Source organism: Anguilla rostrata, chromosome 1, assembly GCF_018555375.3.
Source record: "Anguilla rostrata isolate EN2019 chromosome 1, ASM1855537v3, whole genome shotgun sequence".
Lineage (NCBI taxonomy): Eukaryota > Metazoa > Chordata > Actinopteri > Anguilliformes > Anguillidae > Anguilla > Anguilla rostrata.
This window is the reverse complement of record NC_057933.1, coordinates 30,588,628-30,605,515: the sequence shown is the minus strand read 5'-3', so window position 1 is coordinate 30,605,515 and position 16,888 is coordinate 30,588,628. Positions and strand designations below refer to the sequence as shown.

The following is a 16,888-nucleotide window of genomic DNA, read 5'->3' as shown; positions in this document are numbered from 1 at the left end:
ATTTTACTGCAAATAGATATTTATGCCATGAATCATCTGTATCACCAAGAAACACTACTGCAAGTCTCCCAACCGGTGTGAAGGACCAGGTGATAACATCTTGTGAGGTCATAGCATGTATGTGTGTGAGAGAGAGGTGGGTGCTGAAGAGCTATACTGAGGTAACCCATACCTGAAATAGTTTTTTGGGGTGCGATTTCTCTTTGGTCCAGACCTTTTATTCCTCCAAGGCCCCCCCGCAACACCAGTGGTTGTTAGTACTCCAAAAAGCGAACGGTTCACCACTTCTCTTCCAAATTCATTTTCTGCAAACAAAAGGAAGGTTGAAATCTGTTAGCAGACCCAAAGTGTGTGTACACAGAATGGCATGTGCGCACGTAATTTAAAAGCTGCTCTCAAGTTAGATGCTAGAGCTGTGTCTAAAGATTTCTTCTCCCTCTCTCTCTCTTTTTCTCTCTCTCTCTCTCGCTTTCTTTCTGCTCCTCAAATCTGTCCCACAGAATAGGTGGAGGAAATGAAGAATCACAGTGGGTAACATGGATCATTAGGCATATTTGTTCGCACTTCCTTTAAAATATGATAGATCAAGCTAATTACCCCCCTCACCAAGACTGTTTCAGAAAATGACAAGCAGCTATCACAGGGGAAGGAAATCCAATTCATTCCGCATTTGGTGTACATTATACACAATGTGACATTTGGTATGACCGGCCCTGCCCTTGCTCCCTATGGTTCACATGGCTTATCTTTCATTTCCTCATCTGTTTCTTAGCTCCAGGCACATGTGAATGCCAATTACAACAAAGCTTAATCTCCAAACAGACACACTAACAGAGACAGACACATTCAGATATATAGCCTTACAGTCAGTGTTCACAGTTTAAATGGAAACCACCCAAAATAAATACACTACATGGCCAAAAGTATGTGGATACGTGACATTCAAAATGAATAGAGAGTTGGTCCACCCTTTGCTGCTATGACAACCTCCACTCTTCTCGGAAGGCTTATACTTGATGCTGGAGCATAGCTGCAGGGATTTGCTTCCATTCAGCCAGAAGAACATGAGTGAGCCACACTGGGCGATTAGGCCTGGCTCGCAGTTGGCTTTCCAATTGATCCCAAAGGTGTTGGATGGGGTTTATGTCAGGGCTCTGCAGGCCAGTCAAGTTCTTCCACACTGTTCTCGACAAAACAATTTCTATATGAACCTTGCTGTGTGCCCAGGGGTATCTTCATGCTAAAACATAAAAGGGCCTCCCCCAAACTGTTGGGGAAGCACAGAATCTTCTAGAATTTGATTTCATGCTGTATCATAAAAATTTGCCCTCACTGGAATGAAGGAGCCTCACCCAAACCACGAAAAAACTGCACTAGACCAAGGGGTGATATGTACATTATGTGATACTTTTGATCATATAGTGTACTTATCGTACTTATCACACTAGAGCAGGAGTTCATCGGCCTTTTCATCTAGAGGCCCCCTATAATGACCACCCTGTTGTTGAAGACTCCCACCTCAATAAAATAGTCAAAAACTTTTATCCAGCACCAACTAGAAAATGAAATTAAAATGATGACGATATTACCAGGTTTATGAAAATCATAAAATCTGAAAGTCTCAGGCAAATGTGCACAATTATTCAATCTGAAATCTGAAAATATAAAAGTGTTTTTTACATTTTACTAAGGGTCACTTGGTACTACTTCAGGGACATTAAGGGTTTCAGTTTGGGAGCTTGTGTACCGGAAGCTACATAGGGTGTTCTTTATAAGTACTTTGTTTAACAAGCCTGAAATACTTAATAAGTGAATATGCAGCCACAGAAATGTTTGTGTTGATACTTGGTGGGAGGTTAAGAGTCTTCAGGAACAATAATTGAGAGTCATGAGACAAATAGTAAAAATGATGATGTTATATGAAGCTGTGAACAAACATACAGGAAAGGTGGATACATTTTTTTTGTTCCTGTCTGAACAAAATGAGAGGGGAGTCAATGATTTTCCCCAACAAAGCCAAAACTCACCAAAGGAAAAATTTGACTTTCAAGACCACCAGCCCTGTATTAGAAATCCAGTAGGTAGGAAACTTTCTGCTATCCTGCTTTGAACAGAAATGGGTGGCTGGCCAGCTTTACTTTGTTACAGTAATTTATCCACGTCATAATATCGACAAGCTATTTTCTGAGCAGCTGGTCATTTTGTTGTCCTGTAAAGAGGCCCGGTATAGCAATCAATGTATCACGATTGAGAATTGAAAATAAATATTTGGTTTATATTTCTACACTTGGTATAATTGTATTAAAACACAAAATGGGCAATAAAATATATCCTAGTCAGGGAGTCAGGTGTGATTCAATCAATCCTTAACCTTCATTTGTAAATAAATGCAAGTGCTACTTTGCATTTATTCACAAACAGTCTGCTATGTTCATTTAATAGGTTCATGAACTTGCAATTTCTGAACTGTAGCAAAAACTACAATTGGCTTTGAATTGTAAGTCACGTTAAGTGCTGACTGAATTCAGGCTGAAAAATAGGAGCTATCCATAACCACAAGGGTAGTGTTACAACCTGGCTCTTGTTTGAAACAAGGAGAGACCACACACAAAATCCAAGGTTAAAAAATAGTTTATTAAACCAAGTCTAAACAACAAAAATATAATACCCAAGCATATGATGGGCAAATAGAATATACCAGGTTTGTGAAGCCATGCATGGATGGGTTTAAAGTGCGATGTAGGGATGTTGTAAAGGTTAAAGGCACAAAAAAAAAAAACTGCAAAAATTGTCTGCTTGGGGAGCAGGCCAGGACAAGAGGAAAAATAGGACAGAAAGCAGCCCTCTCAAAGCCCAAGCAGCCACACCCACAGGTGCTGCCATTTTGCACTGATGAACCAATCAACTCTGAATACCAGCACTTGAAAAGTGAAAAACACAGAGAAGAGCTGGTAGCCAGATGTGTGGTCTGTCTCAATGGCTCATGAGAAAGAATTGAATCTGGGGACAACATGCACATTCAGTCTAAAAGGACAACACAACAGTATAACTACTGTAAAAGACGGGCATGTAGGCTACTCTAACTTAAAAAGGAGAAAAAAAAAGACCGAAAAGAATTGGTACTGATAGTGTCATGGCAAACTTGAAAATACATCTAGTCTAGTGGCATTTGTGTGAACTGCTACTTGAAATCTTGAAGTAATAATCAAAATAACACTACTAATAATACAATAATGATTACGCTTATATTGTGCATCCCCCTCCCACACCCATACATACACAGACACCTCATTAGAGCCAGACGCCTACACGGATACCATTTCAGAATAATTCATATTAATACCCCCACACTAGCATCCATCTCAGTGAAGAACCATTGATCAGGAAGACTGCAAATAAGCTTAGCACCTGACCACTAATGTCCACATTGTCATTTTTTCTTGGTATGCAATGGCAGTGGTCCTTGAAGTCCATGTGCAATAAATCTTTTTTACAAGCACCTGCCCCATACAAACTTAGTTGATTTGCTACAGGGTCACAGTGTAAGCTTTTCAGCAGTCACAAAGAACATGGCCAGTGATGTTTTCTATGATAGACTCAATTCCTTATACCTCCAGTTCTTTATATATTAATATCTAAAATAAATTCCAACAGAAAATTGAAAATGCAATCTGTAACAAGTTTTCTTTCACTACCATAGGCCACAGTAAGTTCTGCCACTATGAACCAGACTATTTTTGTGCTGATCATATGCTGTCTAATTCCTTGTGAGGTATAAAGACTATATGTTTGCTCTCTAAACATAAGAAAGGGTAGGAGACTAAGCCTACCTTCTTGTATTCTGCTGGATAGAAAATTGGATCTGATTTATATTTATTTATTTATTTATTGTTATGTTGTGGATATGCAGACAAAAATTAACACTGACATCCAACTCAAATATGGACAACTAAGGGGCCATGGCTCAAAAGGGAATGTAGAGTGAGAGAATGTAAAGAGCATTAGTGAGGTCGGGCACTGATTGGGTAATTAGGCCTGGCTCACAGTTGGCTTTCCAATTGATGTTGGTGTTGGGTGGGGTTGAGGTCAGGGCTCTGTGCAGGCCAATCAAGTACTTCCTTACTGTTGTCAACAAAACCATTTCTATATGGTTCTTGCTGTGTGCCCGGGGACACTGTCATGCTGAAACAGAAAAGGGCCTTCCCCAAACTGTTGGGGAAGCACAGAATCTTGCAGAATGTGACTGTATGCTGTAGCATTAAGTTTTGCCTTCACTGGCACTAAGGGGCCTAGCCCAAACCATGAAAAACAGCCCCAGACCAAGGGTTGTCCAGATACTTTTGGTCATATAGTGCATGTCTCATTATGTTCACTGTCTGAAAAAAGTAATGCGATTTTCTGCATCAGGCACAGTGCATTGCTATATAGACTCACTCTTCAGAGTCAGACTAATACATACTGTATGAAAAATACAGCAATTGCCTGACTGACTTCTCACTCCTATGTGGATTTATTTGCTAATAAACGAGTGGACTATTACTATTTCTAAACTTTCACAATCTTGAGTTGGAGGGATTCCAATTGGAGCCACTGAATCAATTGGAGCCACTGAATCAATGATGGAACAGTAAATATGGTACTTCAGTGAATAATGTACACAACTAAAACTAGGGTGGGAAACTCCATTCCAGGAGGGTTGGCATATGCAGAGTAGTTCCAACCATTTACTGCACCTTGGCTTATTTAGATAAACAGCTTTATACACCAATGTTGGTTCATTGATTGGTTCTGCAACAGTGTAACATTTTGTATGGGAACCCAAGAACAGTCTATCTAACAGTGAATCTAGCTAAAACTACATAGGCTGTCCCAGCATGCATTTCTCTCCATTAAATTAGTAAACACTGAACCCTTTGAACCCTTACAAGCTATAAGTGCAATACAACTATAGTATGTGTAAAGTTGGAAAATGATAACAATTACATTATAGGTCAATGAATTACCTTAACAGTTGAAACAGTATCTAAAATTTTATTTTGGTCTTACCCAGAAAACAATGAATGTAGTTAGTTTTACTTGTGATTGAATCTAAATTGCATGTTTGGTAACATTTGCTAGCTACTTGGAGGTAAAAGATAGTTAACTTGTATTAGAATATTATTTTGTCCACAGGTAACTAGCTAATTTACTAGTGATTTATATGCACAGCTATATCTGGCTATTAATAGTTCCCTGAAAACATTTTTTAATTCAGATAACAAGCAAAATTAATGTTTTGTATGAAGAGTCATTAATTCCAAACAAATTCTCTAGCTAGGACTCTCTAGCTCATTTCCTCGAACTGACTGACAGTAGTACCAGTGAATGGAAGTTTGGAATGTTACCACAGAATTTCAGAAATAGGCTATTTAGCATCTGCTATATGGAGGATGGGAGGGAGTCAGTGTAAATCCTGCCTTGCAACAATAAATCACAATTCCTAGTTACAAATCACTCCCAAAATTTAAAAAACAAATCTCAAAAATGCGTCACTGGTCACATGGGCAAAGTCAACGGTACAGAGTATGGGTACACTGGGCATGGCTACTAATATTTAAAATTTTTGCTACTAGACGCAAGGAACGCACAGCTCAAAGCCAGTGGCGCAGGTTGGAAATGGATTATGGCTGCATTATGATAAATATATTATCAGTGGGTGTGTTGCTGCTGAATTCACTCGTAGCCAGTCGAATCACCTCTTTTCATTCCCTGGTGTACTGCTAATTTCTGTGGTCTACTATTGGCATCCGCACATTGATTTCATATTGCTTTTGCAAAAAAATCTTTTCATGTAATGAAATTTTCTTCACTTTTGTTTCGTACGTTACTTCTAACTAATAAATGATTCTCGTTTTAACATTTGTTTAACATTGAGAGTAAATATTTTGAAATAAGCCTTCAATAGATATATAATTACAGGAATTAGAGTGATTAGCCTTTTTTACTCCCAAAAAGGTGATGCATTTCATAATCTTTGATGACAAATAAATCAAGTAGAGAAGTAGCAATTGCATTGCTCACTAGCACTGCAGCATTGATGTGAAATTAGATACAGTATTATAACACGTTGCTGTCCCAATAGGTACATTCCGCCATTGATAATTAACTAGCTAACTTGTGCAATAAGAGTGAATGCCAGACCAACATGGTACTTTGTGGGACAAAATCTAAGCAAATAGATTGTCCAAAAGAAACGCAGCCACTTCTGCATCGCTTTTGATGCATTCGTCAACATAGCTCCTTTGTTTGCCATATAAGAGCAAGCTAGCTAGAGCAGTCACCAATGAAGTTGAGTTAGAGATCAGTTTGTTACCTTATCCTTAACCAGTTAGGTATACAAGAGAGAGTATATGTGTCAAGTGTATGCCCACGTCGTGCAAGTGTTGTACATAGTTGAAGCTGCAGGCATCACAAAAAAACAGGATGCAATCGTCTCGATACCTTCCTCCTGTGTCGCCAGATAATTTAGATCATAGATTGCCTGAATGTTAAGGAAGTGGACCCCCTTGTGATTCACATAGGTGAGTGGTTGGTTAGAAGGAGCACATAACTGCACATGTCTGCAATTAGTGTCACTCAAAATTTGCATGGAAATTCTTGTTTAGTTCTTAGCTGGTGAACAGATTATGAAGGAAAAGCAATGTACTCACTGGCATGTCGGACTAGACTTGAACAAACTGACAGTGCTCTGGCTCATGCCAGCAACAAACTAATGGAATGCTGGAATGAACCAGTGGCCAGGAAGGCAAGAACTACTGAGTGCAACTGGGAGTATGCAGTGCTGCCCTCGATGTCAGCTGCAACAATCCCGCAGATCTCCTGCAGCACTGCATGGGATACATACAGCTGTTGTGGGGACTCCATCTCTGTATGTTAACGCTTAAAAATCTGGGTTTTATACCTTCTGTGCCTGCCGTGAGTAATTATGTACTCCATAATGCCCACAAACTGAAATAAAGAATAGTCATCCAAATACACGTATGATCAAAGAAATCGCAGAAACATAACAGAGCTTTTTCAGTCTTACCAAACAGGCTAATCCTTCTCCTGAGCGATTTGTCAAGTCTTCCTCGAACCGTCTCTGCAAATAGCCTCTTTAATTCGCAAATCGCTTAATCATAGCCACTTGTATATTAGGCCAGATGCTGATACATATGTAGGTGTAACCAGTCTAATTAGTCAATTGTTAAGGCTTTTATGAACTTTTTGGGAAATATCCATGTGAATGTTGTTCCTGGTGCATCACGGTGCACACATTCATTTTAATTACAGGCACATAATTAAAATGAAAAGATTGTTTGTGTTCATGATGCACTTATTGTCATTCTTCTCATTAAAGATGGGTGTAAGAAAAAGAAGGGAATACAGTACCCTCAGGACCACAGTTCATAGTATAAGAACAGCCATAAACTATTAAAAGCAGAAATAAATACAGGAATTTAAATGGTAAAAAAGAAATAAATACAGGAAGTAAAATTATTTTAAAAAGGAAAAAGACATTGAACGAGAAATGCAAAGTATGCATTTTTCCTCCTTTTGGGATTTATATCAAATTGGACAGCATATGATCCATAGAAACTTGGCCTTTGAATAGGCTGTGATCATGTGTGCATTGCATGGAAAAAAGCCCCAAAATTAGCAATCCACCCTACGCTGGGCTATGCCATAGATCTGGGCAGAGTAAGCAGATGGCGAGGGCATAAACTGTAGACCAGATGGACCAGAAAATTGCAATGAACTGCACCAAAATTGCAGACAGCTGCTTGACCCACCAACGACTGTCACACCAAGTCAGGAAATTACCAAATGGCTCAGGCGCATCAAAATCCATGACAAAAATACCATTTTGCCAGTGCAATGGCTCACAACATGCCATGCGCCAGCCATAAAATGGAGCCCAAGATGTCACTGTATTCTTTCCCATTTACTTTTGTAACACAATGGATGTTCAATTAGGTTCAATTCACTGTAGTTGTATGGCACTTTTTATACACAGTCAGAGAAACACTTCACAGGAAAACAGGAAATACATTGAAATTGACATAATTTACATTCAATGGCAGCCTCCTCTTTTAACAAGTATGTCAGCAGAATGCAACTGTGAAGTGTTGACCAGAAACAGGCTTAGTAATGCTATATTACAGAATGAAGAAGTCCTTACTCCTAGTAATCAAAATGCTAGTTGTGCTAAGTAAGAAGATCAATACAGACTAACAAGGGGAAGTTCAAGTCATTGGAAGAGGTGTGCACTCTCAGATGCCCATGTGAAACAATAAACCTGCCATACCAACCAATTGCATTTTAGGAAATATTCTGCCTGTTAATCAGATTCCAGAAAGCCAATGCAAGCGAAGTTAACAAAGTTTCTAGATGCTCTCTTTGAGATTGGGCATTTGGAATTGAGTCTAATACCCATCCCTATTCCTTTCTAGTCCTGTAAGACCATTCATCAAAGTTTGGAGGTTATTACTCAATATATCTTCTCTGTGTACTGAATTGATATGATTTAGCAGTATTTTGTCGGTGTAAGAGGAACAATCATATTTTTTTTTAAAGTTACATAAAGCAATTGGTTGGTTTCCAATATGATTTATCGGATGTTTGTACTTTACCTTAATATTTATGTCAGTTTCATTTTGCTATTTGGTGGTCAGCTTGTCAAGGAAAAGCTTGAAACTTATCATCTAGTGGCAGTAGTACAGCTAGCTGGCTTGCTTGTAGCCACTAACCTTGATTCCAGATGCTCAGTCTCTGGATCTGGAAAACTTAGTTCACTGTGCTGTCATAGGTTTTCAGCAATCTGATCGGTGGCAGAAGGTATGATAATGAATTTGGTTGGTGGGGACAGTTTTTACGTTTGCACACCCACATGTACACCCCTTTTAAATCTACTCTTAAAGAGGTTTGTAATATTTATTGCATCTATTGCTTTTAATGCTTCGAAGCCACTATGGCCCCTTTGTTTGAAAACTGCCATTTCAAATTGATTTATTAGCAAAGCACATCCCCAAAGTGAGCCAAGCAACCTAGCGTCACTTGCCAAGCTGATAACTACATACATGCCAGGAGTATAATTACAAGCCTTATGATCCTGGTAGTTTTAGCCACTAGCTAGGTACTGTACTGCAGCAGTGCAATAATATTCTTTGATTAAAATTTTACTTTAGCCTGCCAGCTGAATTTATGTTGGACGTTAGTGACCCTGCGCTGTTAAAAAAAAGTTTCAGGAGATGTTTCCTTGCAATTTATAAGTATTTTTAGGAGGAATAGAGAAATACAAATAAACATTTGAGCCTTACCATTAGCTGTCATACTAAAATATATCTTGAACTATAGGACACACAGAGAGACATGACACTTACAGCCGCCCCTGATCCGCAGCGAGAACCTACAGATAGTAAATACCAGAGAGCTACACGAGCAGTCTAGTAGCCATTAAGAGGGTAGAGGAGTAGCACCACACCCCTTGACCCTTGAACTTCACTAGCCTGCCCCACCACCCCATGTCCCCACCTCTGGTTCAAGTATGGAATCACCTCTGAACAAGAAATATAACGATACTGTGCATAACAATGGATTTTTCCTGTATGTGTTGTGTAAGTTGTAAGCCAGTACAGTGCTTTTTCACTAAAGTTGGTTCAGCTTTGGTCCAGCTCCAACTCAGATCCTGTGTGACTCATCTCCAGAGGGCCATCTGAGAGAAGCAGGAAGCCCTGAAGATCACGACGGAACTTCGACATGACAGGACAGTATACTCTTCCTTCCTTAGACTGAAAATAAACCAATCCGGGCTCGGCGGTAACAAATGGCCATCTGCCCTTTCTCGTCACCTCCAAACATCTGATGTCGCTTTGGAGGAGCAGACAGGTTTGTCAAGTCTGGTCTTTTCATCTACATCCACCCCTGCTCACACCCCCTCCTTGGAAGCAAAGTACAGTAACACCCAATTAGGAAAGTGGTGATTAGAGAGCCAAGCAGCCCCCGTCTCCCCACCTCCCTTTTAGATGAGAGAGAAAGCAGAAAAAGCATCTGCCAGACCTGAGAGGGTTAAAGATTCAGCATCCTAGTAGGGGTGCTACGACCTAGTCAGAAATAAGAACACTGCTTATCTCCTCTAGCACGGTAACTGTGAAAATGGTGAATGGAGAGGGGGAGAGAGCGACAGAGCAGGGTATGAAAGCCAGAGAGAATGGAAGCGAGCTGATGTACAAAAAAAGAGAGGGATGGCCTTTTTTCTTTGCTATTTTGAAAAGGAATGGGGATATTTGGTGCTGATTTTTTGGGGGGCTTTTCAAACCATTGCACTCCCCCCTCCCCACCTCCTAACCCCCTCCCACACCAGAGCCTCTCGCTCAGTGATACTAATTAAAAGCGGTGTACGGAGATAACAGACGAAGTGTTAATGGGGCAGCAGTGAAGTGTGTCGGGAGAATGGAGGGACCCTCCGGGGCTCTGCACACCGCTCATAATCAGTGCCGCGCAGCCGCCACAGCGAACAAGCTCTACCGTAAATCCCCTAATAACCGCCACAGCGAACAAGCTCTACCGTAAATCCCCTAATAACCGCCACAGCGAACAGGCTCTACCGTGAATCCCCTAATAGCCGCCACAGTGAACAGGCTCTACCGTAAATCCCCTAATAGCCGCTACAGCGAACGGGCTCTACCGTAATCCCTAAAGCGCCTTCTGCACCGCGTTCAACAAACAAGCTGAAGTGTCTCTCCGACGGGGCCTGCGGAAGGTGGAAAGTTGGTTCTGTCACGGCACGCGTGTCTTGTGTACTCAGGTTGAATCGTACCCGCGATCCGAGTGCGCGTCTCATGATGTTTTTATATCATGTGGGCTGTCAGTGCTTTTGACAGCTTGCATCATCAGTCTGGGAGTTCTGGTTGGTGTCCCGGTAGGTTTTCGAGGGAGGCCGCTCCTGTCTGGCATTGAGCAGGCACGTTCCTGTTTGTGTTTGCCGGGCCCGTTTGCGTTGCATGGCCACGGGCAGCCTCGTGTTCTGGCCTCAAGGTCCTCCCTAAGTCTGGTCGTTGAATTGGCCGTGCACACGACAGTGACAGTGTGCACCGCCTTCTGACCTCAGCTTTATTTTCAGAAAATCACAACTAAATAAAAGGCCCAAAAGACTCCTCTCATGACTTTACCAGTTACAAATTTAACCAATTTACGAATTGAAGGGTAACATTATCCTCTTCAAGAAAATAGAACACTAGTTCTAATGTAAAAAGGACCTTTTATGTATTCCATTAAACCCTCATCTTACACACAATATAATCCAATCGTATCACAGTATGGTGCAGTATTTCTCTGACTGAGTGCAAGGTGCATAGACTAACAATAGAACAACTGCTGTTGTTTTTATCACTGACCTGAGAATGCTGTGCTGTCCCCTTTTGAAAGAGTAAAGACAGTGTTTGTCATGAGTCCACCATGTACGCTGTTTATAAACAGCCCCACCATGCAAATGCTGGCAGAAACCAAACACGGCCGCTGAGCAGCTACACTGTAAACAGACAGCGTTTCCCACATATTTTCTCCCGTTCTCTGGTCACTGTGAGACGGGGGCTGCCTGACCTACATTCTCCCAGATTCATGTCTGCAGCAGCAGCAGGAAGGGGGGAAAGGTGCAGTTTATCTCTCCGATTCTTTGTCAGTTTGTAATTTCTCATTCTCTCGCCTTTTTTGTCACAACTGTTAAACCCTTACAGCAAATACACATCCCCATCCCCCCAACCCCCTACCTCTGTTCCCTAAACCCTCACCACTGCCACCCACCCTCATCGCATTCACGCACACATGCATGCGCACACACACGCACAAACACACGCACACACCCACATCTACTCCCCCCCCATGCCACCACCTTTCAGATCGCAGAGACTGCCTCTCGAGCCAAAGTGATCATTGACCTGTCATGATGTAAAGGCGGTGATGTCATTATGCATTTATGTAATCTCAGTTCTGTAATTGCGGGGCAAAGAGGGGGTTCACCCTGACTGCGGCGGCAGCCTGTCTTGCCTCCCCCAACCACAGCCCCCCCACCCCACCCCCGCCCCCCATTGCATTAAGCTCCCAGTCAGCCTCCCATCCCCCCCAGTGTGAGTCCACAAGATGAGTCAGGAACTGCTAAATACATCCAACTGCAGTGAACCTGGCTTCTACTCGTGACAGAAGCAGCGGCGGGTGGCTCTAAGCCACGTTATTGGCTGAAAAACAGGCTATATTCACAGGTGAGGGACACCGTAATAGGTAGAACTGCTCCCGTACCACATCTGCTCTGTGTTGGGCGATTTTGGTTTTTGCCTAATTTGCCTTAGATTGGCAGACTGTGTAGAGTGATAAGCATTCAGTCAAAATGAGTCAAAGAGTTTAAAACTCTGTATGTCTTAATCACAGACAAATTTGGTATTTCGTGCATTTTTATAATTTTCTGTTTGCGCTTTGTCTTTAAGAGGATCTAACATGTTCTCCCCTTGATTGAAAGTAATATGAAACCCCCAGTCCAACCTCCTCCCCATTGTACACTGATGCATATGTGAGTTTGCACGCGTCTGTGGGTCCTGCAATGGGTGGACACAGACTGTATTACAAGCAGATCAGGTGGTATGGGAGATGGGAGGGGGAGGGGTTACCCAATAAGACCCCCCTTCCTTCTGCCAGTGTGTACCCAGAGGACAGCGAGATGCAGTTGGCAAGAAAGCTATTGCCAGGCATTCTGATTCATCTGAACTTGATCTGTCTGCCCTGCAGATATTTACAATCTACCACTTAAGGTTGGGAGTCACATTTCCGAACTCAAACAGCCCCACTCAAATAGCGTTTGCAATTCAGATGTACATTCTGTGACTATCATTGTTCTGTGTTCCACTTTAAAACAGTCTGGTTACGGTAAAGGTATAGAACAAAAAATAGAAGAAAAAAAAAAAACCCCTGTGCAACCGAGACGCCTGTTTGCCCTCGTGTGCCCGTCGTCCATTTTGAACGCGGGCCTTTCTAAAATCTGATGAGCTTTCTCCCCCCGTCGCAGGCTTCATGAAAATGTCATCTCCCGGCATCGCAATTACTCACACTCTGGCAATCATGTGCACAATACCAAATGGGCCCGAAAATGCAGGTGAGAACAGCAGCCAGCAATCAGTCACCGGGATTGAGAGCAAAGCCATTTTCTTTCATTTGCCATCGGAGCGACCGCCAAGGCCTTAATTACGGACCCAGCCCAGGATCCCCAGTGACTGAAAGGCTTATTATCACACAGCTCAGCATTAAATCACATTTGTATTGATGAACTGCAGAAAAAATACAACCGAGAAGCCGGGCGTGACCGCAGAAAAGCAAGAAGGGCCACATAAAAATAAAAATTTATAAATAAGAGTCATTGCCACGGATGCAATCTGACAGAAAAGAGCAATAAACAAATTCTCCTTTACAAAAAAAAACTAATTACATTTAGCTAAATTATAAAAAGAGAGGATCCTTGTATCTCTGAAAGTAGCATCTTAAGGTTGTTCAAGAAGTGAAATAATCATGGTATGGTGAGCTTGAGTGTTCTGGGACCTGCAAGCAGCCAGGATGTCTTTAGATGTCATGAAGTGAATCAGTGGTTTCTTTTCTTTTTTATGCTTTTCACACCTTTATCTTGTTTTGGGAATGCCCGATTGTATCCATTGGCAGTACTCACTGCACCAACCTCCGCTATCCGTTCTTTTCACACTGCAGTCTACACGCTTGCACTGAAATGAAGTGGAGGAAGACACTTCTTGTGGGTTTCAGATCGACCAGTAGGTGTCGCTAGTGAGCGATGAGACTGAAACTCCTGCCAACCCTCCCTTACTTGGGCGATGCTAGGGCCACTTGTGCCTCGTCCTGCAGGGGTTGCCAGCCAGAGTCAGCATTGGAATGGTATTCAAGGGAGTTAAAGAGGAGTTCAAGGGTATTGATATTCAGATTTAAAACCAGGTTCTTAATGAAGGTTCATGTACGGCCAATGCATGTGGTAGAACAGTACCAGGAGAGCCCTGTGGTTTCTTTTAACCCTATCTGTTGATATCATTAAGATTCATCTGCCATAAATAGATTTTTTCCCCACACCCATTATTTCCCCAAAGTAATTTCACTTATACATCTAAGCTGCCATGCCTGATGATATTACAGATATTACACAAATGATAGTTTTCCATATTCATATGCCTGTATTGGGTCACTCTGCACCAGGCATCTGTAAATATGAATGATTGATGCAGAAATATAAATTTAGCTCACAATTGAGGTCACACAGCCCTGATGTCGATCAGAAAACTGAACTCCAGCAGAGCGAGGGGCCATTACTGATGTACATTTGAGTGTTAGCTATGCCAAGAACGGTCTGAATCCTCACAACACCCAAGTCTTCAGGCATCACCATATACATAGGCAGCAGTGTAGTATAATGGCTAAGGATTTGATCTTGTAACCTACAGGTCACAGGTTCGATTCCCCGGTAGGACACTGCCGTTGTGCCCCTGAGCAAGGTACTTAACCTGCGTTGCTCCAGTATATATCCAGCTGTATAATTGGATACAATTTAAGTCGCTCTGGATAAGAGCGTCTGCTAAATACCTGTAAACTAAACTAAACATATGCACTGTCAGCTCCTGGTCCCTTGTGATATCTTTCTTGTCTGCTGAGCTGTGATTGTCCGTTGAGAAATTTGTTTTGGGTTTTATTTCTCCTGGCAAATCCACTATTCTTTTTGTAAATTGTACCACCATACGTACCACATGTACCACATTGTGTAACTTTGTTTTATGTCAGTTCCCCCTTGCAAAGGTTTTCGATCTCAATGGTGTTTTCCCTGGATAAATAAAGGTTAAATAATAAAATAAATATTAAAAAATGGCAAAAGGGAGGGTCAGTCACTTATACTTGTAGGTCAAGAGCACTGGGTTTCAGCTAAAAGTTTGTTTCTCTTTGCCTTTTATTTAGCTGTTTTTCTTGTCTTTCCCCTCAATGACTGAGAATACTTTAAGCAGAGCTGAACTCAATAACACATTTTTCACTCACAAAAAAGTTGGTTAGAGTATGATTGGGTCCAGGACAAAAAACAACATCCAGTCAAAATGGTTTGAATTCAATCAATAGTTGTCCTCAACTTTGGGGTAAGGATAAATGGACAGTTTTTTCATTCAACAATTCGGTGATCACTAAATTGTGTGGGGGGAAAAGCCTCTATTGCCTTCAACAATGAGCCAGATTTGGGTTCAACACAGCCTGAATTCAGTGTGTTCGGTTCAGCTGGCGCCTTTAGTACTCTGTTTTGATTTTACATTTCTGTCAAGGACGCCAAACAATTTGCGTCTATGAACACTCGCTCAGTGCCCTTTTCATACCTGCTTCTCAGCTGCACGTCAGACGTTCGCCATATTACTGCTATGGTAAAAGGATTTGCTTAAAGAGCTTTAAAACTATATTCCAGCTTCCCTTTATGAACAACAGTGGTTCAATGACAGGTTGTCACTGGTGTGCTAGTGCCTTTCTAGCAACTGCAATAACTACTGATGTCATTGTAAAAGGTTGGCTGTTTAAGCTATCAACGTATTGCATGCTGATGCATACCTGCAAGGAAATATGGGGAAGAAATCCAACTGTAACTATTTTTCCATCTCTGATCGATGGTAGAATTATTGATAAAGACACAGCCCCTGAATTTGTATTTGAATTGGATGTTTTTTTTTGTTTTTTTTTCAAAAATATCCACATGTGCAAACAAAAAATGAATAAATAAAGCACTAGAGAATGTTTCTCTCATAATGTGTCATATTGAACTTTGTTTTTGCTGCCTGGTACGTCCTGAGTTTCCAGGGAAGTTTCTAGAAAGAGTTTGAGGGAAGCCAGTGGTTGGTTACTCTGGGCATTGATGATTTAACCATTGTGGTCAAGATTTGTATTTCCAATGATCAGAAGGTGAAAGGAGAAAATTGTAGCGGTGCACTTCTAACAAATAGTAAGTAAATAGTATGAAACATTATTACAGTGATCCCAGTCTCTGTAATGCCAGGTCCATTGTAATTTCCATAAAGGAAAATGTGTAACGTTGTATGCATGCGACGCAGAAGCAGACTAAGGCCAACGTAGACTCAGAGCAAAGAAAATCACTCAAGGATGTCCAGAATGGGTTTACGTTGGGACCGAGGAGACCCCACACAGAGCGCACAATGCATTCACAGAGGGACTAAAGATCAGAGCCTTTCTTCGTGTTGGATTCCCATTGCGATTTTACATTTTAGCCTTCAGATAAACCCTTTCCCTCACAGTGTGGCGAAATCGTCCACCGAGCTCCATTTTGATTCCTTACAGCAAATGTTGCTTTTCAGCCCCCCATGCTCACCACTTAGCAGCATTGTGTTTTATGTTCTCCGAGATCCGTATCGTGAGGGGAATTTTAAACCGCTCAGCTTTTCACTGCACAACGTGGAGGAAAATTGATTTTTTTTTTTTTTTTTTTTACAACAATCATCGTTTGTCATTCACAGTCGCTGTGCATTATTCAAATAAGATCTTCACCTCCTGAAGTTCAGGGCCAGCCACTCAAAGCTGCATGCACTTACCCACCTGCCTACCCTCCCACCCCCATCCCTTCCTCCTTCCTTCCCATAATGCACCACTGTAGACTGCAGGAATCGCTCCAGTAATCAGGTAATCACAGACTTTCAAACCTAAAGAGCAGAGTGACCATTTGACACAATGCTGGTGTTTCCATGGACACGATAAACATTCCAATGAGACCCATGTGTCTTGTAACTCTCACACTCTGTTGAAATCTATTGTTCTCTCGCTGTGTGCGTGAAGCCCCCCACCTCTGCAGCTC

General features: G+C 41.7%; 1 protein-coding gene across 10 annotated transcripts in view; it reads right to left on the bottom strand.

Annotated features, from left to right (window-relative positions):
* Positions 1-16,888, bottom strand: part of myt1lb (myelin transcription factor 1-like, b) — a 136,877-nt gene that overhangs the window by 95,398 nt on the left and 24,591 nt on the right. For all 10 annotated transcript variants that reach the window (XR_010329771.1, XR_010329772.1, XR_010329774.1 and 7 more), the window contains exon 2: positions 173-305. The gene's annotated coding sequence lies outside the window, so the exon portion shown is untranslated. The remainder of the gene's footprint in view (positions 1-172; positions 306-16,888) is intronic.